The sequence below is a fragment of the Eublepharis macularius genome, chromosome 1 (assembly GCF_028583425.1).
Source record: "Eublepharis macularius isolate TG4126 chromosome 1, MPM_Emac_v1.0, whole genome shotgun sequence".
Taxonomy (NCBI): Eukaryota; Metazoa; Chordata; class Lepidosauria; order Squamata; family Eublepharidae; genus Eublepharis; species Eublepharis macularius.
In genome coordinates this window covers 158139850-158166156 of record NC_072790.1, presented here as the reverse complement: position 1 = coordinate 158166156, position 26307 = coordinate 158139850, and the positions used below count along the sequence as shown (strand labels likewise).

Here is a 26307-nt window from a genome sequence, read left to right as displayed (position 1 = left end):
GGAGACCACGAAAGAAGGAAATGCCGGTTCCGGGATGCCAACTGCCGGGCATGCGGAAAGAAGGGCCACATCGCTCGGGCCTGCATAACTGTCAGGAAAGGAGGCTCTCCGCAGCAGTCTCCTCGCCTCACTCCGCGCTGCCAAAGGCCAGGAGGAAGAGAGTGCCAGCTGAATGAATGCCACACCACAACTGTCATCATGCACACACAAGCAGGCAACAAAGATAAGATCTACACCACGGTTTGTATTGAGGGAACACTGTGTGTCATGGAGGTTGACTCCGGGTCAGCGCTCTCAATTGTCTCCAGGGACACCTACAACCGCCTGTGCTCCAAGGGCAAGAACCAGCCGCTCAAGCCCAGCAGTCTACGCCTGATGGATCTCCAGGGTCGTCGGGTTCCAGTGGTTGGAGCTGGCCGAGTTGTGGTCGGCTACAAGGACTTTCACGGCCCCCTTCCTCTTGTTGTGGTTAAGGGGCACTGCACGAGTTTGGTGGGACTTGATTGGTTCAAGGCGTTGGGCATCCGCGTTACCGGAGTCCAACAAGGCAGCCCATCCATAAGCAAAGCGGCACACAGCAAGTTCCCTGCCAGGCACGTTTCATCAGGGCGCCGCAAAGGGCCGCCCGTCTCCACGCCAGCAGTGAAGACAAGCCGTCGGAAGGAGCATCAGGTCCACTCTGCACTCAATTACATCAGCTTAAACTGCCTTGGCCGCTATGGGAGCAGAAACAGAACCGGGACTTTTCTCCGCAATCCACGGCCTCAAGTGGCTCGCAAACTCCCACAAGAGACTGCACCTCCAGAGCAAAGCCAGCAAGGAACACGGGGCTGTCGGCCCCAAAGAACTCTGGAGCGACTGCACCGTGCAGGCTCTGGCAGGCTCACCTTTCCCCATTCCCACTCCAGGACTCTGTTGGCATCAAGTAGTTCCACACTAGGGGGGAAGGGGTGTGATGTATTGGTCTCAGGGCCTCTAATGTATTCTGGCTCATCTTCCCCAGCCTATCTGCGAACAACAGGGTATTCCAAACTAAGGGGGGAGGGGTGTTGTGTACTGGGCCGAGCAAGGCCTCTAAAGTAGTTACTGTATTGATTGTAATGCACTATACTGTGTTGAGCTTGAGGTTCAGTCAAGGCTCCCAAAGCCTGCATTCTCATTGGTCCATAATCCCTGCAATATCACTGGTTACTTTCTCATGACAGCAGCCAATCGGTCCTCTATAATAAAGACCAATCAGTGGCCTGTCTACTTCAAACAGTGTATATAGTTTATGCAGATGATGGTATTCTAAAATATGTATTCTCATTGGCTATCAGTTATTCTGGGGGTGGAGCTGCTGTATATATATTGAGGACTTCTGTTCAGTCTGTCAGTGTGTGTTGTGTTCCTGCTAAATAAAGAGCTATTGAATCACCTCGTGTCTGAACCCACTATTTAACAATTTTCTTGTGGTGTTTGTTAGATTATAAGCTTTGGAGTGGACAGTTTTTTTAAAATAATTTTGAACATTGTCTAGTTCTTGCAGACCTTTATAAATATTTATGGCTTTTGATAAATTGAAAGAGATTGCTCTTCAAAAAAGTCAGTGTGGTGTAGTGCTAGACTCAGGTTTGAATTCCCCCCATTCTGCCATAGAAGCTTTCTGGGTAACCTTGGGACAGTCATACACTTTCAGCAATTTTTGTTAGTATTTAAGATTTTACTGGACTCTCTTTTATTTTGTTGCTACAGACTAACATGGCTACTCATCTGGAATTATAGGTTTCACCTCCCCTTCCAGGAGGCGAAGAGGAAATTAGCAAACCCTCTGAGGAGTGATCTTTGCTGGCTCTGTAGAGAGGGGAAATTGATAGAGCCTTCCAATCTCTTTTAAAACTCAGCTTCCCGGCTAACATTGTGACTCCACATGAGCATCCTCATGTAATTCTTCTCTTACAGTTTAGCTCAGAGTAACATGATCAAGTGTGGGAACCAAAAAAATAAAAACCTCAAGAAACTGAAAGGCAGAAATAAGAGACCAAAGATGAGATAACAGAAAACTAACAAGCAAAAAACTCCAACTGAGATAAAATCAAAGAACAAACTAAAGAATGAGCATTATCAACAGAAAGAAAACAATGAATCCTAGAAATATTAAGAAGACAAAAGCAACATCTTAATGTTGGAGGAATATGAGATGAAAAAGGGAACAAACAAAAATGCATATCCAAATATCTAGTAGAAAACGAGGAATAAATCAAAGTATCAGCAACACATAGTGAAAAAAGAGTGGGGAGAGGCAAAGTGGGAACAGAAGGGAAAATACGAAGTTGCATTTTAATCCACTAGAACCTGACAAAATTAATGAATTAAATTGAAAATTATATGCAGTAAAAGTCAAAAGTCATAACAGACTTTTCACACAGTTTGAGTGCTTTACAAGAGGATTTTATTTTATCTGAAAGTAAGTCACTAATCCCATAGTTTAACTTTTATGTGACTGAGCAACTGTTTCAAACATCCCAGAAAATCTGATACCTTTTGCCTTAGCCACATTTCACACACACTAAGACCACATGGGACTACTTAATCCTATTGACTCAGGTGGGTCATCTTATCAGCTAGTTCTTCACATAGGTGAACAGAGCAAATCTTACTGAAGGCCTTTGTACCCACATGCCCATCACTTATGTTGACTGAGCTTTGTCAATTCTGATTTTACCCGTTCTCGAACAAACAAACAAGCCCACACATATATGTGAAGTCTTATGTATGAGCTACTTAAGCTAGCAGATTGGTGTTATACTTAAAGCCGGATGGTTGCTCTCAGGCTGACAGTATGCTTTGAGGATTCAATAAATACTAACTTAAATGTACATGTTCTTCTGCAAGATAAAAGGAGCCTTTGAATAATATATGCACATTATAACTTTCTGTTATTTAATGCAGGATACTCAACTCTGGGGGTATTCTTAGATATTTTGCTGCCTAATACAAATGTCTACAAGCTGTCTATGACTTTACCTTCCTCTGCTTCTTCACACCAGCTTGGTTACTATCACTTATATCCCCACACCTTCACAAGAGACAACATAAAAAGGGTTGAACCACTTTGTCATCACAACTCTGCAACACAGGTTAACTCAGAGATCCAACAACAACAACATTGGATTTATATACTGCCCTGCAGGACAAATTAATGCCCACTCGGAGCAGTTTACAAAGTGTGCTATCACTATCCTCATGACAATCACCCTGAGTGGGGCTGAGAGAGCTCTGAGAGCTTTGACTGACCCAAGGTCACCCAGCTGGCTTCAAGTGGAGGGGTAGGGAATCAAACCCGGTTCTCCAGATTAGAGTCCTGCCACTCTTAATCACTACACCAAACTGACTCTCCTGTTTTCCCCCTTTTCTGTCCCAATGCATCCATTCATTCATACTGGGTATGAAGCTGTAAAGTCAACAAACTTACAGTGCAATCCTAAACAGAGTTTCTCCCATCTAAACCTATTGATGTAAATGGAGTTTGAGGGGTATAACTCTGCTTAGGACTGCACTGCTTGTCTCTTATATCAATTTGTAGGTAGCCACTGGCCCCCAGAGAACAATTTGATTGGATTCTGTACAGTGAATTCCTCTATAAAATTTAACTCAGCCGATGCAAAGATAGCACCCTAACAGCACAGTTCTGTGATCTCACTATGCCAACTGGAGAGGCTTGGCATGACAACTAAATCTCCTATTTTGGAGATACACCAGCCAATGCTAACATTCCTGTGATGACAGGATATCTTGTGTGAACATGGAGTTGGATCTTCCCTTTTTCTTTCTGCTAGCATGTCCATTTTCTCTGCCTTCAAAAAAGCCCCTCTGAACCCTTGCCTAGGAGAAGGCATGAGGTTTCTCTCCAAATTCAACTGTGGAGTTGCCTGGATGAGATGCTTAGACTGCCCTGCCCTGCCCCTTGTCAGAAGGGTAGCTGCTTGTAGCGTGTAACATAGTACTGGATGTACCACAGTGAGCCTCAGACATGATGGCATCATGTATTTCAAGTATTTTGTTTTTTAAACTTTTTCAGTTGTAAAAGCTGATGTTAAACTGGTATCAATGGATCATTGGTATAGCAGTTCCATAGGATGGCTCTGCAAATTATGATATGGGGCAAAACAGCTTATGAATGCAAACAACATGGGTGTCTTACAATTTAATCTACCGCACTGTGGTCTTTTTCTTAAGTAAAACCATATTGGATACCTATAGACATTTGAGCCAGTTTGGAAGCCAGACAAATGTTAACTTTCTTGAAGTTACACAGAGGTTCCTTTAGAATTTCAAGTGGTCACCTCACCACTTTTTACCTACTATTTAGATGGGGGAAAGTTAGCTGAATGAATTGCTGTCTTAAGAAAACACGAGTTCTTTTAGCAGCCTTGTTAATAGTACCTGGCAGACATAGTAAATCTTGGCAGGAATTTGAAAAGGAGCTTCATCTGTGCTGTAACAACTGTCTTATTGAGTATAATGGGAAGGCAGTTATCAGAGGATTATAGTTTAAAATTTACAAGTGTATCTGAAATCGAGAACTATAAAGTTCAGCAGTTTTAGTGGAACTATGAATGCCTAAATCTATTATTTATTTCTAGTCACCACAAACAGAACTCTAGTTGTATTGATCAGTGCAGATTATATGTCATCAACATTTATTTCTCCAGCCAAATCAGAACATAAAAACTATCTATGAATTCTGTGTTATGCTTTAAAAAAATCATACAAACAGTAATGCACAGTGTATAAAGCTAAGTGAGACAAGACTACACAGAAGGTACATGCTTTTTATTTCCATTTTATTGCCCTGTGAGGAAAAACCTAAAACGTAATACTGAAACTCCTTAATTTACAGATGGTGCAGGATTCTAGACTTTCCCCCAGCGAACTCCTTTCTCTTTTGTAGATTAATTTGGGGAAATTACAGATTAATTTCTGTAATGCTACTGTGGCAGGTGAAGGAGAAGTCTCTTTTAGAAATGTGCTGTCAGAGTTGCAAGGGCGAAAAGCCCATCAGCATAATGCACAGAGACCATAAAGAAGGCAGAAAACATTTCTAGCTACTTTAAAATTAGTTGGGATGAAATCATGAACTTGATATCAGTTGAACTAGTGTGCCTAAATACTGCAGCCATACATTTTTGCTGTTTAGTTTCTCTGTTGCATGGATATTCATGAATGCTTTGATCCATATTCTCCCAGAATAAAAGTCATTACTAGTGGCTGGCAAAAACAGTAACTTTACTCTTCATATTATCAGAAATGAACCAGACAGTACATGGATGCAGTTGTAATGATTCCAGTTACTATAGCTGCTAAAAATAACATGTCATAATCACCCAGAATTGCTTCCAACTGAATCACTGTACCACCCGGTTCACGCTTCCTCATCTCCATGCAGTTTCAAGAACATGCATGGCTCTTGAAGGGCTTTGACTGTTTTGTGTTGTATAGGAGAAAGCGACCAGATGAACTAGCTCTGAGAAGCAAAAGAGAGGCATGCAACCTACCACTCTGCTCAGTGAAGTCTGAAGCCTTCCTCCTACCTAAGGAAGCTTTCCCCTCCCTTATACTACTACTATGTAAAGGTTGCATACCGACACATGCTGGCTTCTCTCCTACCACAGTGCTCAGCAAAGACTGAAGCCTTCTTTCAGCCTAAGGAGCTCTTCTCCAATGGACGATGCTCTTCCTCCAGTGGACTTGCCACTTCCGCTGGTGGAAAGCTCCGGAGGGTGCAAGAAGGCAGCTTCACTGAACAGAGTGGAAGGTATCAGCCTGAAAAAAGATTACGCTCCTTTTTTCTCTAATCACATGAAATCACTAAAACCAGGTAAGAACCTTCTATTTGCTTTTGTTTTTGAGGCATGTAACTCAAGCACTGTCTTCCATATCCATCCCAATTGGATAGGTACAAACAGCTCTGACAGGCCCTGATGACTGCAATGCCTGACCTGTCCTGTTAGTTCTTATCTACCAGGAACCTCTCCTGAACAAACATCAGGGCACTGAATGGGAATTACACTCATCCATTAATTTCTGTAGCATCCATTAATTTCTGCAGCATAAGCATGAGGATCCCAGTGGACTGTAGCCTGTTAGTTGTTCCCTTTGTAATCAATAACAAGCAGGCCAAGTGGAGTGGCTGGTGAAAATCTAGCAGCCACAGTCCCTCAAGCATCATTCCACAGTAGGTACAGTATATTTCAGTGCCCACATCCTTTCTGAATAACATGTTCATTACTGATTGTAACATTTCAGTTCTCAGCGACCAATGAATTGTTCATGAGACAAAGTTACGCCGAATTATGAATATTCTTCTAGACAAGCTATTGTTATAAGGAAAACATGACTCTGATTAGACCCTGAGATTTATATCACATAAAGGATGAGGGGGGAAATTCCATACTGCCGCTAGAAATAATTGTAATCCCTGGGATTACATACAGATTTGCTTTCTTTTACAGAATGCATAATTCTGGTTTTTTAAAAAACTGAAGTTGCAAGGCTCAAGTAATATATTCATGGTAGTATCAGACGTTCAAGAAATCAATGGGATTATTCTGGTGTAGGCAATATAAGAACAATAGAATGACATTCCCTTCAAAAAGTATTTGCTAGAAGTATTTGTCCAGAATTCTTCCTTGATGTCCAGACTTCATGTTTAAAAGGCAAAATGCAGAATCCAAGCTAAAAAATCTGTAAACAATTTTAAGTCATTTGCTGCCAATGTCCCACTTGCCATGAAAGTTCAGGAGAGAATTATTTACATTACTAGAGTTGTGCCAAAATAAATATTACAGCCAGATTTCTGACCAATGTTTAAATGGGTATTTCACTTCTGTTTAGTTAAAATTGTTGATGATGGGTGAACCACAAATTATTAAGTGGTTTGAATCAATAGAACCATATCTGTAGGCATCTCTAAATTGTGTCAAATCAAGGACACAAAGATTAGAGCCCTCTAAATATTTACATAATACTTTCTCCAACAAAAGGAAAAGAAACAGTAAAACAACCTTTCATTTCCAAAACAAGTCTATAATTTGGGGTGATTAAGTCTCCCTCTTGCTTTAATTCATAAATACTGAGTGAAAAAACATTTCCGATCAAATTAAAAGCCAACTACAAGTGTTCAGAGGTTCAGAATTTTTTAAAAAACAAAACTCAAACTTTAATTTTTTTTCCACTGGAAAACTCAAACACAGAGACACCTTTCAAACTACTTACAGGCTGACAAGAACCACTCTGTTCACCAGTCCCTACTAGTGTAATACACTGAATTGGGCTTTGAAATATCAAGGGAAATGTTGTACAGATGTTGTTAATTTTCAGCCAGCATTCCAACTGAGCATTTTTCTAATCTTATTACGTTACATATTACGTTTTTTCAAAATGGTCTGCTAAGAGAAAAAAAATGAAAACCCAGCTTGCTATATTTTTTTTAACATGCACCCTGAGAAGCTATCTCACAACCTTATTGTTGGATATAGTATATTCAATATATGTACAATGAATAAGTATATTGAATGAATAAAATGACATATTGTTAGAATCTGCGTATTTGACTAGCAAAAAACCAAACATTTTCCTAAGCCCTTCAACTTCCAGCTGCTACTGCAAGGGCCATTACCCGGAGGGGAAGAAGCTGTCAGGTACTCTTCCATTGTGCCTGCACAAAAGAAGACTCCTCCTCCCAGCAGAGTCTGATAATATCAGGTACTAAAAGTTACTTTGGCAACCTATTTCTGGAAAGGAGTATTTTTACTCATCATCAACAAATCTTGAAGGAGGAACTACAGCCAGAGTACCAGTGAAAGGACTTGAGTACTGAGGAGGGGACACAGAAACATCTGTCTACCAGCTATATGTCTCTGTGTTATTAATTTGTTGTATTTTGATGAATTTTGTAAGGTGCTTTGAAGGCTATAAGTGGGGGAAAGGAGGGGGACTAAAAATCTTACTACATAAGTGACCTACTCCTCATGCGTATTCAGCCTCTTGGCAAGATGGTATGGAATTTACAGGTGCAAAGTAAGTTTACTATACACAGCTTCTCCCCGCCCCTCTCTCTCATCCAGTCTAGATCAATTTATCCTTCTTGAATGGATCTCCCATCTCACAGTTTCTCAAGTCTCTTTTTCAGAGGCCACATATTTATTTATTTATTTTTATTTATTTACTTCATTTATACCCCGCCTTTCTCCCCAATGGGGGCACAAAACATCTTACATTCCTTCCCTTTCCCCCATTTTATCCTCACAATAATCCTGTAAGGTAGGTGAGGCTTAGAGTGTGTAACTGGCCCAAGGTCACCTAGTAGGCTTCCAAAGCAGAGTGAGGGTTGAATCTAGCTCTCTCATATCCTGGTCTGACATTTCTCTAACCATTACACCACACTGGCTACATGCTACATCCAATACACAGGTGCTGTCAAAAGAATAGCCCCACATCATCTCTTCTTCTCTCCTCCAGACATGTTTCATAATGCAACACATAGGATCGTGCTGGGAAATCGTGCTAGGAAGACACTTTTATGCTGTGAGTTTCACACGATCTTCCAGGTGCTTGGCCATGTGAAAACATCCTTGAAGATGGCAAAACACCTTCGTTATCACTAGCCAAACTGGCCTGGGGAAAATTGCTTCCTGACCCCAAAGTGGCAATCTGCATTGCCCTGGGCATGTAATAAGGAGCCATGAGAACTAAGTACTTAAGAAACTCTTCCTGCCCTCCCTCTTATGATCTGCCAAGGTTCACAGAATCAGCATCGCTATCAAATGACCTTTTGGCCTCTGCTTAAAAACTTCCAAAGAAGGAGAGCCCACCATCTCCCAAGGAAGCCTGTTCCACTGAGGGACCGTTCTAACTGTCTTCCTAATGTTTAGCTGAAGACTCTTTTGATGTAATTTCAACCTGTTGGGTCTGGTCCGACCTTCTGGGGCAATGGAAAACCACTCTATATGACAGCCCTTCAAGTACTTGAAGATGGTTATTATATTACCTCTCAGTCATCTCCTCGCCAAGCTAAACATACTGAGCTCCTTCAACCTTTCCTCATAGGATCCCTCACCATCTTCGTTGTCCTCCTCTGGACATGTTCCAGCTTGTCTATATCCTTCTTAAATTGAGTGCCCCAAACTGAACACAATACTCTAACCAGAACAGAGTACGGCGAAACCATCATTTTGTGTGATCTGGACACTATACTTCAGTTGATACAGCTCAAAATCACATTTGCCTTTTTAGCTACCATATCACACTGCTGACTCATGTTCAGTGTATGGTCTACTAAGACCCCCAGGGCCGGTGCGCCCATAGAGGCCAGGTAGGCGGTGGCCTCAGGTGCGAGGGCCCTGGAGAGGCACCAGACGGGGTGTTGGGGGCGGAGGCGCACGCCGCGGAGCTGGCGTGGCTGGCCCGCAGCTGTTGCAGCCAGCCAGCCCTGTGCCGCTGCCACCGCTACACGGCCCCAGCCGGGCACAGCAGCCACAAGCCGCTGCCGGGGCAGCGTGCAGAACACGGAGCAGCCTCCGCTCGCCACCCCAGCCATCCGCCGGCAAATGACCCGGTTTGCACTGCGCGATGTCATCATCGCGCGATGACATCATTGCGCAGTTGGCACCTGTGCGCAGTTGGCACCATTGCGCAGTTGGCACCTGTGGCAACCCCCCTTCTGCACGCGCTGTGCGCGCGCAGAAGGGGGGTTGCCACAGGTGCCAGAGATCCTGGCGCCGGCAGTGAAGACCCCTAGAACCTTTTTGCACATTCTACTACTAAGACAAATCTCCCCCATCCTATAACTATGCATTTGATTTTTCCTATCTAAATGCAAATTTTTACATTTATCTCTGTTGAAATTCATTTTCTTTCTTTTAGTCCAGTTTTCCAGCCTGTCAAGATCGTCCTGTTTTCTGACTTTGTCTTCTAACGTATTTGCTACCACTCCCAATTTTGTAATCTGCAAATTTAATTAGCATTCCATCTATTCCTTCATCCAAATAATTTATAAAGATGTTGAACAAAACAGGTCCCAAGACTGATCCCTGAGGCACTCCACTTGTCACTCTTCTCCAAGAAGATGAGGAACCATTAACAAGCACTCTTTGGGTGCAATCTGTCAACCAGTTACAGATCCACCTAACAGTAATAGGATCCAAACAACATTTTGTCAACCAGACTATTATGTGGAACTTTATCAAAAGCCTTACTGAAATTGAGATACACTATGTGTATGGGACTTGGTCAAAGTGGAGAAGGCCACGGAGACATGGAGAGGCTCGGTTCCCTTCTAACCTACGTCCCATGCTGAGGCACACAGGTGTTGGAGCTAGGAAGTTAACACCCCCCCTCTGACACTGATGTTGTGCAATGCCAGGTCCATAAATAATAAGACCAGAATTCTGCATGATACTTTTGCAGTAGCTAATATGGACCTGGTATGTGTGACTGAGACCTGGGTGACGGATGGCGAGGCAGTCGCCTTGGGTGAGCTGACCCCCACCCCCCGGGATACTCAGTCCTTCATCAGTCTGTATTGTCGAAGGCTTTCACGGCCGGAGAACGATGGTTGTTGGGGGTTTTCCGGGCTGTATTGCCGTGGTCTTGGCATTGTAGTTCCTGACGTTTCGCCAGCAGCTGTGGCTGGCATCTTCAGAGGTGTAGCACCAAAAGACAGAGATCTCTCAGTGTCACAGTGTGGAAAAGATGTAGGTCATTTGTATCTACTCAGGAGGGGTGGGGTTGAGCTGAGTCATTCTGTAAGAGTTTCCCAGGGTGTGGAATGCTAATGGCGGGAGGCTTCACTGTAACCTGAGGAGGTTCTTTTGCATATGGATTGGTGCTTGATGTGCTAATCTTCTCTGCAGGGCTATTGTCGGGTGTGGAGTGTTTTGTTGGCCTGGTGTTTTTCAGAACTGGAGCCCATGCTCTGTTCATTCTTAAGGTTTCTTCTTTCCTGTTGAAGTTTTGCTTATGCTTGTGAATTTCAATGGCTTCCCTGTGCAGTCTGACAAAGTAGTTGGAAGTGTTGTCCAGTATTTTGGTGTCCTGGAATAAGATACTGTGCCCTGTTTGAGTTAGGCTATGTTCAGCCACTGCTGATTTTTCAGGCTGTCCAAGTCTGCAGTGTCTTTCATGTTCTTTTATTCTTGTCTGGATGCTACGCTTTGTGGTCCCGATGTAAACTTGTCCACAGCTGCAGGGTATACGGTATACTCCTGCAGAGGTGAGGGGGTCTCTGCTGTCTTTTGCTGATCGTAGCATCTGTTGTATTTTTCGGGTGGGTCTGAATACTGCTTGAAGGTTATGCTTTTCCATAAGCTTTCCCATCTGATCAGTAATTCCTTTGATATATGGCAAAAACACTTTTCCTGTAGGTGACTGTTTTTCCTTGGTTGTTTGATTCATCCTGGGTTTGATTGCTCTTCGGATTTCATTTCTGGAGTAGCCATTTGCCTGAAGTGCGTGGTTTAGATGATTAATTTCCTCATTGAGAAAGCGCGGCTCACATATCCGTCTTGCACGATCCACTAATGTTTTCATTATGCCTCTTTTCTGTCGGGGGTGGTGATTGGAGTTTTTGTGTAAGTACCGATCAGTGTGAGTTGGTTTCCTGTAGACCTTGTGACCTAACTGAAAGTTTGCTTTGCGGATGACCAAGGTATCCAGGAATGAGAGTTTTCCCTCACTTTCTTTCTCCATTGTGAATTGTATGTTCAGGTGGATGTTGTTGAGATGATTCAAAAACTCCCTCAATTCTTCCTCCCCATGGCTCCAAATGATGAATGTATCATCCACAAACCGGAACCATACACTGGGTTTGTGGGGTGCTGATTCTAGAGCTGTTTTTTCAAAATGTTCCATGTAGAAGTTTGCTATAACTGGGCTGAGTGGGCTCCCCATGGCCACCCCATCCATCTGTTCATAGAATTCGTTGTCCCATTGGAAGTAACTGGTTGTCAGACAATGATGGAATAAGGCTGTTACATCCTCTGGGAAAATCTGATTAATCAGTGCAATAGTGTCTTTTACTGGAACCTTGGTAAACAGGGATACAACATCAAAACTGACAAGTATGTCTTGTGGATTGAGTTTCAGAGAACTGATTTTGTTGATGAAATCTGCTGAATCTTTGATGTAAGACGAGGTTTTCCCGATGTGGTCCTGCAGGAGATCTGCCAGATGTCTAGCTAATTCATATGTCGGTGAACCAATGGCACTCACAATGGGTCGGAGTGGGACTGAATCTTTATGTATTTTGGGGAGTCCATATAGTCTAGGTGGCTGTGCTTCAGTCTTGCATAGTTTTCTGTGCGTGTCGGGATGTAGTGAGGAATTCTTGATCAGCGCATTTGTTAGCCTGGTGATTTTGCAAGTGGGATCTCGTTTTAGTTTTTTGTAGGTGGAGGGGTCCAGGAGTTCCTTAATCTCCCAGGATGAATCAAACAACCAAGGAAAAACAGTCACCTACAGGAAAAGTGTTTTTGCCATATATCAAAGGAATTACTGATCAGATGGGAAAGCTTATGGAAAAGCATAACCTTCAAGCAGTATTCAGACCCACCCGAAAAATACAACAGATGCTACGATCAGCAAAAGACAGCAGAGACCCCCTCACCTCTGCAGGAGTATACCGTATACCCTGCAGCTGTGGACAAGTTTACATCGGGACCACAAAGCGTAGCATCCAGACAAGAATAAAAGAACATGAAAGACACTGCAGACTTAGACAGCCTGAAAAATCAGCAGTGGCTGAACATAGCCTAACTCAAACAGGGCACAGTATCTTATTCCAGGACACCAAAATACTGGACAACACTTCCAACTACTTTGTCAGACTGCACAGGGAAGCCATTGAAATTCACAAGCATAAGCAAAACTTCAACAGGAAAGAAGAAACCTTAAGAATGAACAGAGCATGGGCTCCAGTTCTGAAAAACACCAGGCCAACAAAACACTCCACACCCGACAATAGCCCTGCAGAGAAGATTAGCACATCAAGCACCAATCCATATGCAAAAGAACCTCCTCAGGTTACAGTGAAGCCTCCCGCCATTAGCATTCCACACCCTGGGAAACTCTTACAGAATGACTCAGCTCAACCCCACCCCTCCTGAGTAGATACAAATGACCTACATCTTTTCCACACTGTGACACTGAGAGATCTCTGTCTTTTGGTGCTACACCTCTGAAGATGCCAGCCACAGCTGCTGGCGAAACGTCAGGAACTACAATGCCAAGACCACGGCAATACAGCCCGGAAAACCCCCAACAACCTTCATCAGTCTCTTTTTGTTAAAAAAAATATATTGGATGGGTCATTATATCAATTCTCACATACAACACAATATTTTGTCTCCCCCATATAATAATATCCCCCACCCTTCCCCCACCCTTTTCTGTTGACTTCCGACAGTTTTCCATTCCCTTCATCTAATTTACATTATTACCTTTTAGTATATAATCCTTAACCAACCTAAATCCTATATAACATAGTTATCTAATAACATATAATATATTCTAACAATATGTACCATATATTTAATACTATATAATATCTAGTATATTCTAGTAATAAATCATATATTCTATTACCCCACATATACACTCTCTATAATAACATAGTCTGTAATAATATAATCTATAATATTCCATGTCAAAATACTATATATCTACTATACCATGTCTATAACATTCAAAATTGTTATTTTCGCTATTACTTTAAGATATATTGTCTCATTTTTTCCTCTTACAACTTAAATTAGGCATTTATTATAATGTCCTACAATATATCATAATCTGGTATATCATATAATCCTACCCTATAAATCCTGTCTTACATTATAACCTAATGTATTATAACCAAATGTATTATAACAAAATACATCATTATAACATGGTATATTATCACAAACTATATTATTCTTTTCCAATATAATATTAAAATTTCTATCTCTATATTCAGTTAAAGTAAAAGAGCACTATCCTCCCCTTAAAAAATATCCAAAGACTACACCTTCCCTTTAATGTCCCACTTTTTCTCCATATAATTCTTAAATTTCTCCCAACGTATTATATATCCTTCCGCAACTTCTTCTCATAGTTTCCTCGTAAGTTTGTCCATTTCCACCAACTTCAATGTCTTCAAGATCCAATCTTCCACCGATGGTATCTCCTTTGTCTTCCACAACTGTGCATATAATATCCTAGCTGCCGTAATCATATAAAACACCATTATCCTGTCCATTTTATCAAATTCTTCAAGGTTCATACATAACAATAACAATTCTGGGTTTTTAACAACATTTTTCTGCAATATATCTGACATAGCATCTACTATTTCCCCCCAGAACTGTTTAGCTTTTTCACACGTCCACCACATATGGTAAAAAGAACCTTCATGTTTCCCACATTTCCAACATTTATCTGACATCTGACTGTTTCCCTTAGCTAACTTTTTTGGTGTAAGATACCATCTATAAATCATTTTATACACATTTTCTCTTATCGTGGTACATGTTGATATCTTTATAGTATTCTTCCACAATTTCTCCCAAGCTTCCATCAATATATCCTTATTGCAATTTATTGCCCATTTTACCATTTGAAACTTAACTATCTCGTCTTCTGTAAACCATTTCAACAAAATTTTATACACTTTAGATATCAATTTCCCCCCCCCTTGAAGTAAACACTGTTCCAGCTCTGAATTTTCTGCCCTAAAACCTGCTTTCCTCCGATCAGAATCATACAGATCTTTTATCTGCATATATTGAAACCAACCATATCGAAATGGCAATTCTTCATTGTTTTTAATACTATATAAATCCTGGTCCACTCTAAGAATATTCTGATATGTCGTCCACTCCTCTCCTTCATATTCAGTCCTTGGATTGACAACCTCTGCTGGTACAATCCACGTTGGTGTTTTTTCATTCAAATATCTCTTATATTTAGTCCATACAGCAAATAGACTTCGCCTCACAAAATGGTGCAAAAACATCAAATCCGCCTTAGTCTTTTCATACCATAGATATGCATGCCATCCAAAGGTTTTATTGTACCCTTCCAATGTCAATAGTTTATGGTTTTCCAACAGCATCCAATCCCTCACCCAAACCAAGCATATGGCTTCATAATATAATTTCAGATTTGGTAGCTGTAGTCCACCTCTCTCCTTTGCATCATATAACAACTTCATCTTAACTATAGGCTTTTTCCCTGCTCACACAAATGTTAACATTTTCCTTTGCCATTTTTTAAATTGCTTATTGTCTTTCACTATTGGAATTGTCTGCATTAAAAACATTATCCTTGGTAGAACATTCATCTTAATTGCAGCAATGCGACCCAACCATGACAAATTTAACCTATTCCAAACCACCATATCTTTATCTATTTGCTGCCATAACTTTTCATAATTATTCTTGAATAAATCAATATTTTTTGCAGTCAACTCAATACCTAGGTACCTTGTTTTATGAACCACTTCACAATCCGTTATCTTCATTAACTCTTGCTGTTCTTGTTTAGACATATTCTTGCAAAGCAGTTTAGATTTGATGTATTGTCGAAGGCTTTCACGGCCGGAGAACGATGGCTGTTGTGGGTTTTCCGGGCTGTATTGCCGTGGTCTTGGCATTGTAGTTCCTGACGTTTCGCCAGCAGCTGTGGCTGGCATCTTCAGAGGTGTAGCACCAAAAGACAGAGATCTCTCAGAGACAGAGATCTCTGTCTTTTGGTGCTACACCTCTGAAGATGCCAGCCACAGCTGCTGGCGAAACGTCAGGAACTACAATGCCAAGACCACGGCAATACAGCCCGGAAAACCCACAACAGCCCCAGTTTAGATTTCTTTCTATTTATATAGAATCCTGCCAACTCTCCAAATTCTTTTATCTTCCCCAGCAGTCTTGGCATATTCTGGAGCGGATCTTCCACTGTCACCATCACATCATCTGCAAAGGCCCTCACCTTATATGTATACCCTTTAATCTTCATACCTTTAATTTCATCGTCTTCACGTATTTGTCTAAGTAAAATTTCCAATACCATTACAAATAACAATGGAGAGAGTGAGCATCCTTGTCTTGTTCCCTTTCTTATCTCCAATTTTTTCGTTATGTCCCGGTTAACAATTATACCTGCAGATTGGTTTTTATATATCATCTTTACTGCTTGAATGAACATCTTGCCCATCTGCACTTTTTCCATCATTGCAAACATAAAATCCCAATTTAAATTGTCAAACGCTTTTTCAGCATCCACAAAGAAAAAACCAACTTGTTTTCCTGGGTTTTTATCATAATATTCTACCGCATTCAATACCATCCTCAGATTGACTTTTATCTGTCTATCTGGTAAAAAACCTGCCTGCTCCTCCCCTACAAACTCTACCAGCCAGATCTTCAACCTCTCAGCCAATATTTTTGCAAAAATCTTATAATCATTATTTGTTAAAGATATCGGTCTATAATTTTTCACATTAGTCAAATCTTGTGCTTCCTTTGGTATTAATGTAATATTAGCTTCATTCCATGTCTCCGGCAAATCATGGCCTTCCAAAATTGCATTCATCACTGTCTGCATCAGCTGCTTCAAGTCCTCTGTCATTACTTTATAAAATTTAGCTGTAAGTCCATCTGGTCCTGGTGCCTTCCCCACTTATGTATCTTGTATCGCTTCCAAAATTTCCAATGTTGTTATTTCAGCATTTAATTTCTCTCTCAGTTTCTTGGGCACCGTTGGTAAACTCAGCTTTCGAAAATACTCTTCTATTGACCTTTTATCAATTGATTTCTTCTGATATAACCTTGCATAATATTTAAAAATGCCCTCTCAATTGAATTTTGATCAAACAACTCCTTCCCATCTTCCACAATCTTACTGATTGTTTGCTTCTCCCTTTTCTTCTTCAATTGCCAAGCCAAATATTTCCCTGGTTTGTTGGCTCCTTCAAATACTTTTTGTTTCATCCTTTTTAATTCCCATTCCACTTCTTTATTCTCCATTGCTCTTATTTGTTCCTGCAATATTTTAATTTCTTGTTGTAACTTCTTTTTGCCCGGTCTTTTCTTTAACTGCTGTTGTTTTAGCTTGATTTTTTCTTGAATTTCTTTCAACTTCAACTCTTTATTTTTCTTATCTCTGGCATTTAAGTCCATAAGCACTCCTCGAATCACAGCTTTATATGCATCCCATACTTTATGAATTGCCACTCCTTGATCCACAGTATATTGTATAAAGTTTTTAGTCTCTTTCTTAATAACCTCCACATTAGCATAACTGCTCAAAAGATCTTCATTTATTCTCCACCTCCTTTTTTTACCTCTCGTTCCAAATCTCCAAAACACAGGATTATGGTCTGAACTAACTTTTGGCAAAATATCCGTTTCTTTTGTACACACAGCAAGCTCTTTAGATACCCAAATCATATCAATTCTTGAAAAAGATTGATGTCTTGCTGAAAAAAAAGTATATTGTTTGGCATTCGGATTATATTTCCTCCATATATCTTACAAACCCTCTTGTCCTTGAAGTTCAAAAAAAGATTTTGGCAGTTTCCCTCCTTTATTTTTTATCAAATTCATTTTTTTATCTAATTGCACATCTACTACCCCATTAAAATCCCCTGTCACAATCACTTGATCATACATCATCTGTCCAAGTCTGTCTTTAATTTCATTGAAAAATTGCTCTTTCGCACCATTTGGTGCGTATATTCCCACAATCAGGGCTTTTTTAGCATTACAGTCAAATTCCACTGCCACATATCTTCCATTTTTGTCATTTAAAATCAATTTCGGTTGCAATTCTTCTTTAATATAGAGTACAATCCCTCTCTTCTTTTGCTTAGTTGTTGCCACAAATTGTTTCCCTAACTTTTTATTCTGTAAATATTTTACATCTTGTTCTCGTATATGAGTTTCTTGTAGACAAATCACATTACATCTCTATTTAGCCAGCCAATGAAATATTGCTTTTCTCTTTGAGGGTGAATTAAGTCCGTTTACGTTCCATGATATTAATTTGTACTCCATAATTACAATCGGGTTGATTTTGGTAAGTCCTTTTCATACTCTAGCAGAAACACTTCCATTGCATGTCTAGATTTGATAACTTGCCTCACAGATTGAATCTCAAAACTCAACCCTTCTGGTATTTCCCATCTATATCTTCTATTCTTGGTTTTCAACTTTTGAGTCAGATCCCTATTTTTTTTCGATCTTGCAGCACTGATCTCAGTAACTCCTTCATAATTCGAACACACTTCCCTTCAAGTACCAATGGGGATTCAAAATGCTTTCTGAGAATTTCCTCTCATTCTTTTGGTAGTTAACTGGACAATAACATCCCTTGGTAAATTTTTTTGCTCTGCAAACTTGGAATTAATTCTATAGGCAATATCTAAATTGGCTGCTACTTCTTCCTGCTCTTTATTTAGAAATTCTGCAATTATTTCAGTAACTTGTTTCAAGGTTGTTCCAACCATTACTTCTGGAATGCCTCTAAAACAAAGTTGTTTTTCCATAACTTTGCATACCATTACAACAACCCTATCACTCACTCCCGCTGCCTCTGCTCTTAAACCTTCCGTTTTCACATCCACCTCTTGTACCTTCTGCTGTATAGCTTGGAGTTCCGTTCTTATTTCATCAATAATCTTTGCCAATTCTGCAACCTCTGATTTTATTGCCTCTTTAATCACTTTCACTAAATTCAACTGAGAGTCCTTCACTTGCTTTTGCAATTCTTGAACCATTTCTTGCGTCTTTTGTATGGTTTCATTTGTTTCCTTATTACCTTATGTTATTTCTTTATCCAAATTTTCAATCGCTGCCTTCCAATCTTTATCTTTTTTCCCCGCCATTGGACTTGCCTTAGGACCCCATGAGTCAGCTCTCTTCCTCAACTCCGTCTTCCCTTTTTTATATTTCTTACTTTAATTAAATCAGTCTTGTCCAATGATATAAAAAAATGTGAAGGGAAAACTTTATCTTTTTCCAGTAGTCAAAATGGTGCTCTCTATGGTTGCCTTCCACTTTTCCCCATCCAAGACGGCGTATTCCGCTTCGTTTTTTCAATGTCGGACGCTTTTCCCTGTTACACAGTTACACCGTTCACATGAAGTCATCTGCCCTTCCCACACTCAAGATGTCCAGCTTCCGCTTCCTCTTCGGGTCTTCTGTCCCTCGTTGTTTCTCTTCCTCTGCTCCCACCGACTTCCTGCCCTTCTAGCCACCACTCGTTTATATTACAGGCAATCCACTTCTCACGATATTTCAGCCGCTTCCCACACTCTTCCCCTCGCGTTGTTATCTCCCAAACCGCAAGTATGCGAAACAAAAAGCTCCTTTTGCTCTTTTTAAGCTCTTTAAATCGTTAAATTCACAGTTCTCCACTCCCCACTACTTTTACTGTCCTTTGCTTTGGGGATTTGTCTCTTTAAAACGTTTCAGTCTTTGAGCAAAAATCAAGCCCGTTAGGGGAGATAGTGATCTTTACTTCTCTAACTCTTCTTGGGTTGTACTCTGTCTCTTTTGTTCAATCCTGGTTAAAATTTGTTTCTGAAGCTTGGGTACGGTGATCCTATGTCAATTTAATGACTCCAAAAGGTTGCTGCAGAGATATTAGCAACCCCTATGGGAGGGGATCTCAAGGCAGATGGAGAATCCTTAATTCAGAACCCCCCATCTGCCGAGATCACACCCTCTTAGGGCGAACGAGTGTCCTTGCCCAACTTCTACCTGAAATCGGGGGGCTGTGGGTGATCTAAGCACCCCACCAGCCCAAAAACAGCAACCCGGATGATCCAGCTCCCTGAATCACTTCAGACCACCATGATCCCAAGCCAGAAGTCCAGTCCTTCATCAGTCTCGAATGGGGTGTCGGGGGGAGGGGTGGCAGTCCTTATCCAAGAGGGTTTCTCCTTCAGACCGCTCCCCATCCAGGAGATCTCTGGCACTGATTTTGTGGGACTGGTGTGGAGTGTACCGACCACCCAGCACACCAGCAGACACCCTGCTGTGCCTGTTGGAGGTGGTGGCAGGGTGGGCCTTGGAGTACCCCAGGCTGATAGTACTGGCTGGAGAGCTTCAATGTCCATGCTGATGATGCCACCTCTGTACAGGCTGTGGACCTGGTATCAGCCATGGCAACACAGGGACTTTCCCAGTTTGTATCGGCCCCCACACATAAAGCAGGCCACATGCTATATTTTGTCTTTGGGATGGCACTGAACGTAGTTCTGGACAAAGTAGAGTCAGTGCCATGGTCAGACCATGCAGTTCTGGAGGTTCAGTTGGGTATGCCGCCCCCACCCCCTGCAAGGGCGGTGAGCAAATTTTTGCTCACCTGGGAGACTTATGGATTCCATTGGTTTCCAGAATACTCTGAGGGAGCCGATGCTCCACGGCGGTTCATTGGATGAGCTGGTGGAGGACTGGCAGGGCCAGCTTTCTGAGGCCATCGATGAAATCGCTCCCCATCATCCTCTTCATTCTCATAATCGCCGAGCCCCCAATATACAGAGGCGCTAAGGCAACGAAAGCAGGAACTAAGACGACTTGAGTGCGTGTGGTGGCGATCTCGCAACGAGGAAACAAGAACATCTTATAGATTGCTTATGAAATCGTATGAGATGGCAGTGAAAGCTAGGAAGAAGGACTTTTACACAGCTTCCGTTGCATCAGCTAGCTCATGCCCAGTGAAATTGTTCAATGTGGTACATTCATTGGTCTCCCTTCCAGGTGGAGACCATCAAAATTTGAATTCAGTCATAAACTGTGAGGCTTTTGCGAGCTTTTTTGCTGATAAAATCCTGTCTGCCACGATTTACTGGCCACAGTTGATACAGTATGTGAACTGGAGGCCCCTTGGCTGTCTTCGGGGGCTATATTCGATCACTTCAGCCCTCTTTCCGGGGAAGAGGTGAACAGGATTCTGCAGGTAATGAGGCCTACCACATGCCTCCTGGACCCATGCCCGTCATGGCTGGTGAAATCCGGTGTTGATGGATTACAGGATTCCCTGGAGGCCATTGTTAACCTGTCCCTGAGCTCTGGGGTTTTTCCCAGAGCACTAAAGGAGGCTGTGGTGAGGTCCCTTTTAAAGAAACCTTCGTTAGATCCAGCCGACCCGCTCAATTACCACCCAGTCTCGAACCTCCCATTTCTGAGAAAGGTGATTGAGCGGGTGGCGGAAAAACAGCTGCAGAATATCCTGAAGAAGACCTCAGCCCTAGATCCCTTCCAGTTTGGTTTTCGCCTGGGACATGGGGTGGAGACATTGCTGGTCGCCCTTACAGATGATCTTCGCAGACACCTGGCTCAAGGTGGATCAGCACTGCTGATTTTATTAGATCTTTCACCAGCGTTTGATACAGTTGATTATGATCTTTTGACCCACCGCCTCGCCAGTGTGGGAATTCAAGGGACAGCACTATAGTGGCTCGTCTCTTTTCTTCACGGTTTGGGACAGAGGGTGGTGCTAGGGGGTAAGCTATCGTCCCGTCAGCCACCAATACGTGGTGTGCTGCAGGAGGCGATACTCTCCCAATTATTGTTTAGCATCTATATGCGCCCCCTTGCCCAGTTGGTGCAAAGTTTCGGGCTTGGGTGCCACCAATATGTGGATGACACCCAGCTATATCTGTTGATGGATGGCCGGCTTGGATCGGCCCCAGATGTCCTAGAGCATGCTTTTGAAGCCGTGGCTGGATGGCTGAGGCAAAGTCGGCTGAAGTTAAACCCGTCGAAAACGGATATCCTGTACCTGAGTCGCGGAAACATGAATTCAGGACCCTGGCTCCCTACACTCAATGGGGCGGTGCTTACACTGGCTCCGAGAGTCAAGAGCCTGGGGGGTGATCTTGGATGCCTCCTTGACAATGGAGGCCCAGCTCACTGAGGTTGTCAGGTCCTCTTTTTTCTGTCTACAACAGACCAGGCAGCTTGCCCCTTATCTTTCATCCCGCAACTTAACTACAGTGGTCCAGGCAATGGTCACCTCTAGGTTAGACTATTGTAACGCACTCTACGCAGTGCTTCTCCTGAACCTGATCCAGCGGTTACAGCTGGTGCAGAATTCTGTGGCGCATGTCATCACAGGAATGCTGATGTGTGAGCATATAACGCCAGCACTGCGTCAGCTGCACTGGTTGCCGGTGGAGTACCGAATCAGGTTCAAGGTTTTGGTATTAACCTATAAAGCCCTATGTGAACTGGGGCCGTTTCCACACACGTTGAATAATCCACTTTCAATACACTTTAGTGAACATTTGTAACTGATTTTCCACGTGTGGAACAAAAAATCCACTTCTAAAGGATAACTAAAGCGTATTGAAAGTGGATTATTCAACGTGTGCGGAAACGGCCTGGGACCGGCATATCTCCGGGACCGCCTCTCCCCATATGAACCCGAGGACTCTTCATTCTAGTGACAAATATCTGCTAAAGATCCCTGGCCCCAGGGAGGCCCGCCTGGCATCGACCAGGGCCAGACCCTTTTTGGTCCTGGCCCCAACCTGGTGGAACACGCTGTCTAAGGATACCAGGGCCCAGCAGGACCTGTTATCTTTCTGCCAGGCCTGCAAGACACAGCTGTTCCATCAGGCGTACAGGCGGTTCTAAGCGGAGCTCCTCTGGCCAGCTGATTGCAGAAGATGCCCTCCCTACTAGTAACAACCCCATCTAGTAATTTTTTACTGCTACGATGCTCTGTAGAGGATTACGGACTGGTCGGTTGGATCTGGTGCTGCTATGTACCATATGTATGCTATGTATTAATTGCATATATTAATTGTATTAATTGCATATATTAATTGTATGCTATGTATTAATTGCATAATTTTTGGATGTCTCATGGCTTTTTAATTTATATTAACTGTTTTATGTATTTTAACCTGTATGTGACTATAATCCGCCCTGAGCCTGCTGGTGTGGGAAGGGCACAATATAAATAAAATATAAATAAATAAAATAAAAATATAAGTATATGTATATAAAAGCAGTAGAATCTTGAAGGATAGAGTGAATTGTGCCACTCCAGATGAGAAATTCCTTTTTTTAATGCTTCACTAAAGGAAAAAAAACAACTGCAAGTGAAAAAGTTTGCACATTAGACAGAAAGTTCTTGCCAAGCTCAGTCTCTGACATGCTGATATTCTGCCCCAGAAGACAACCTGGAAACTACAACTGGTCCAGAATGCAGCAGCCCAACTACTGTCAGGGCTAGCTACCGGGAACATATGTTACCCATTTTGAAACAGCTACTTTGGCTGCCAGTTCATTTCCAAGTTCAATTCAAGGTGCTGGTCATGATGACCTTAATGCCCTGGACCAGGAAGGTGGCATTCCTGGCCAAGTGGCAACAACTACCACTTGCCCCAAGCCTGGATGACCTAGCTACCACAGGTGTTAACCCTCTCAAATGTGCTTTCCAGAGCTAGGGGTCACCTGGAGAAGGAACTCACTGGAAAAAGCTGACCTAGAATTTGGAAGGGAGCAGGTGAAGGTAATGAGTAAACCAGCCAGGGTGCAATATGACTAATCATTTTGGGAGCTGGTGATTAGAACTGAGCTAAGCAATAAAAAGGCAACCTCTACCTCGCTTGAGTGTTGACTAACAACACAGATATACCATGGCACATCTCCAGGGGCTTCACAAGGACTCAGAATTATGACCTTGCAGCTATCAAGACCAGGCCTATAGACAGCAGAGCAAGGCAGCTGGGGATAGGAAGCACAAGTGAACATCAAGATACATAAGCCAGCATAAGAAAGATTCAGAGAACCCCTCCCTGCAAAAGCTCTCCCTTGCCTTCTCCCTCACTTCCCCTGGCACAGCCTAGCCTTATCACTGCTGCAAATCAGTTGCAAAAGTCATGAAAGAGGTGGAGTGCACAGAGGTGTGACCCTTCCCCTCCATAGCTAAATCTGAATGGAATGCCTGAAAGGCAGTTACTTCTGATAATGAGATAACCATCCAGAGTCTCTATTCAATCAAGTCTGACTGAGTCAAATTTACATATGAAATTCAATTCAGCAGCTTCCTGTTGGATTTTGCCTTTGAAATGTTTCTGTTGAACTATGGTGACTTTTAAGTCCTTGAAGGAATAGATTGAAGTGTTCTACTGGTTTTTGCATATTGACATTTTTGATGTCCGATTTGTGTCCATTTATTCTTTTGCACAGAGGTTAGCTGGTTTGTCCTATGTATAGAGCAGAGGGCCATTGTTGGCACATGGCATATATCACATTGGAGAATGAACAGCTGTAAAAGCCAGAGATTGTGTAGTTGATGCCATTGGGTCCTGTAACTGGATTTTCTGGGTAGATACGTGGGCAGAGTTGGCATCTGGGTCTGATGCAAGGTCTGGTTTCTGTGTTGGTGACTCTGTTAGCTGGTTCATGGTTGTTAGAGAGAAGTCCTTGCCTACAGACAGCCCCCCCCCAACCTTAAAAGACTTCTCTCTTTCATGACTTTTGCATCTGATTTGCCTCTACATGGCCTTTACTCCATGCACCATTTTTTCTTTTGCACAGAGGTTGGCTGGTTTGTCCTATGTATAGAGCAGAGGCATTGTTGGCACATGGCACATATCACATTGGAGGATGAACAGCTGTAAAAGCCAGAGATTGTGTAGTTGATGCCATTGGGTCCTGTAACTGGATTTTCTGGGTAGATACGTGGGCAGAGTTGGCATCTGGGTCTGATGCAAGGTCTGGTTTCTGTGTTGGTGACTCTGTTAGCTGGTTCATGGTTGTTAGAGAGAAGTCCTTGCCCTCCCCCAACCTTAAAAGACTACTCTCTTTCATGACTTTTGCATCTGATTTGCCTCTACATGGCCTTTACTCCGTGCACCATCTCCCCCCTCCCCTCACCACCTACATATCTCTGACTAGTTTCTTCATACCCTCCATGCTTCTGATGAAGAGAGCTGTGGTTCTCGAAAGCTTATGCCTCAATAAAGTTGTTAAAGGTGCTGCTGGATTTTTTACTTTTTTTCATAAGCAAGTGAGCAGATCACTGGAGGACTTAGTGAGGATGGGGGGAGGCTGGGACAGGTGGAGGAAAGAAATGGCAAAAAAGAGCTTTCATGGGAAAGACAGCTACGTGTAGCAAGCATATCAATAGAGCCTTTGAAGACCAACTGGTGGAGAGTAACTGGGCTGTGTTGTACTGGGTGAAGGAAAGAACAGAAGACGAGGGAGGGCTTTTGCGGGGAAAGGGTGTGTGTATCTGAAACTGCCTGTGCTAAAAAAAAAGACTCCATTACTGAGTGATACCATCTTGCTGCTGCTCTCAGTGTGCCTGCAAAGAGCAGTGGCACTTTTGCTCTACATGTGCGCACTAACAGCAGGGCTTTTGAAAAGCAACAACAATGACTACACAGGGGCTCATGAATCAGTACAAGGGACATATGGTTAAAGACCACCAGTTTATTCTACATGGCATCAGCTATCTCAAGTTTCAGAAATAGAACACTTTGTGATCTGTGAACCCATAAGATGCCAGACACTGGATCTGAGAAATTCTGCATGCAAAGCACACACATTATTACTGACACCTCTTCATTTTTCAAAAGCTTTGACAATAGCTGTATGTTGTGTCAAGGTTAGCATAACCAATATACGCTAGTTAAGGCCAGTACTGGAAGCATAGCAATGTTAGTCTGTTGATGCCAGAACAAAAAAGAGTCTGTGGCATCTTAAAGATCTAAAGATAAAAAATATAACAAGATCATTGGATGCCATTTCAGTCCACTCCACTTTTGTCAAAGTCAAAGTGGAGTGTAAAATGTTACACAGTGAGTTGGATCTCATGCAAAATCTCCACTGATGGAAGGAATTTCCATCAGTGGAGCAAGACTTTGTTGCCTTTCCCATCCTGTTGCAGCCAGAAATGTTGTTTCTGGGGAACAAGAGACCATCTCCCCAAGGAACAACATGAAAGGGGGGGTCATAGGTTTGCCTTAGGAAGGGGGAGTTGGCAAAATCCTCCCTTCCACCGGTGGAATTTTGCACTGAATCCAACTCATATGGCAGATGGTGCAGTTTTATGTCATGGTGATATTTAAGGTTCTAGGTGAACCCATAAGGAAGTAATGAATTTATCTTTGCTTCCCTTTTAAACAAAGTGTTCATGTAGGAAAAGCACTGATGCAGAAAAACCTTACACTGGAACTAGGGTTGCCAACCTCCAGGTGGGGCTTTGCAATCTCCTAGAATTGCAACAGATCTGTAGACTAGAGAGCCCAATTACCCTGGAGATAATGAT

General features: G+C 42.4%; 1 protein-coding gene across 1 annotated transcript in view; it reads right to left on the bottom strand.

Annotated features, from left to right (window-relative positions):
* Positions 1-26307, bottom strand: part of KIF26B (kinesin family member 26B) — a 665930-nt gene that overhangs the window by 389112 nt on the left and 250511 nt on the right. The gene's annotated exons all lie outside the window — the stretch shown is intronic.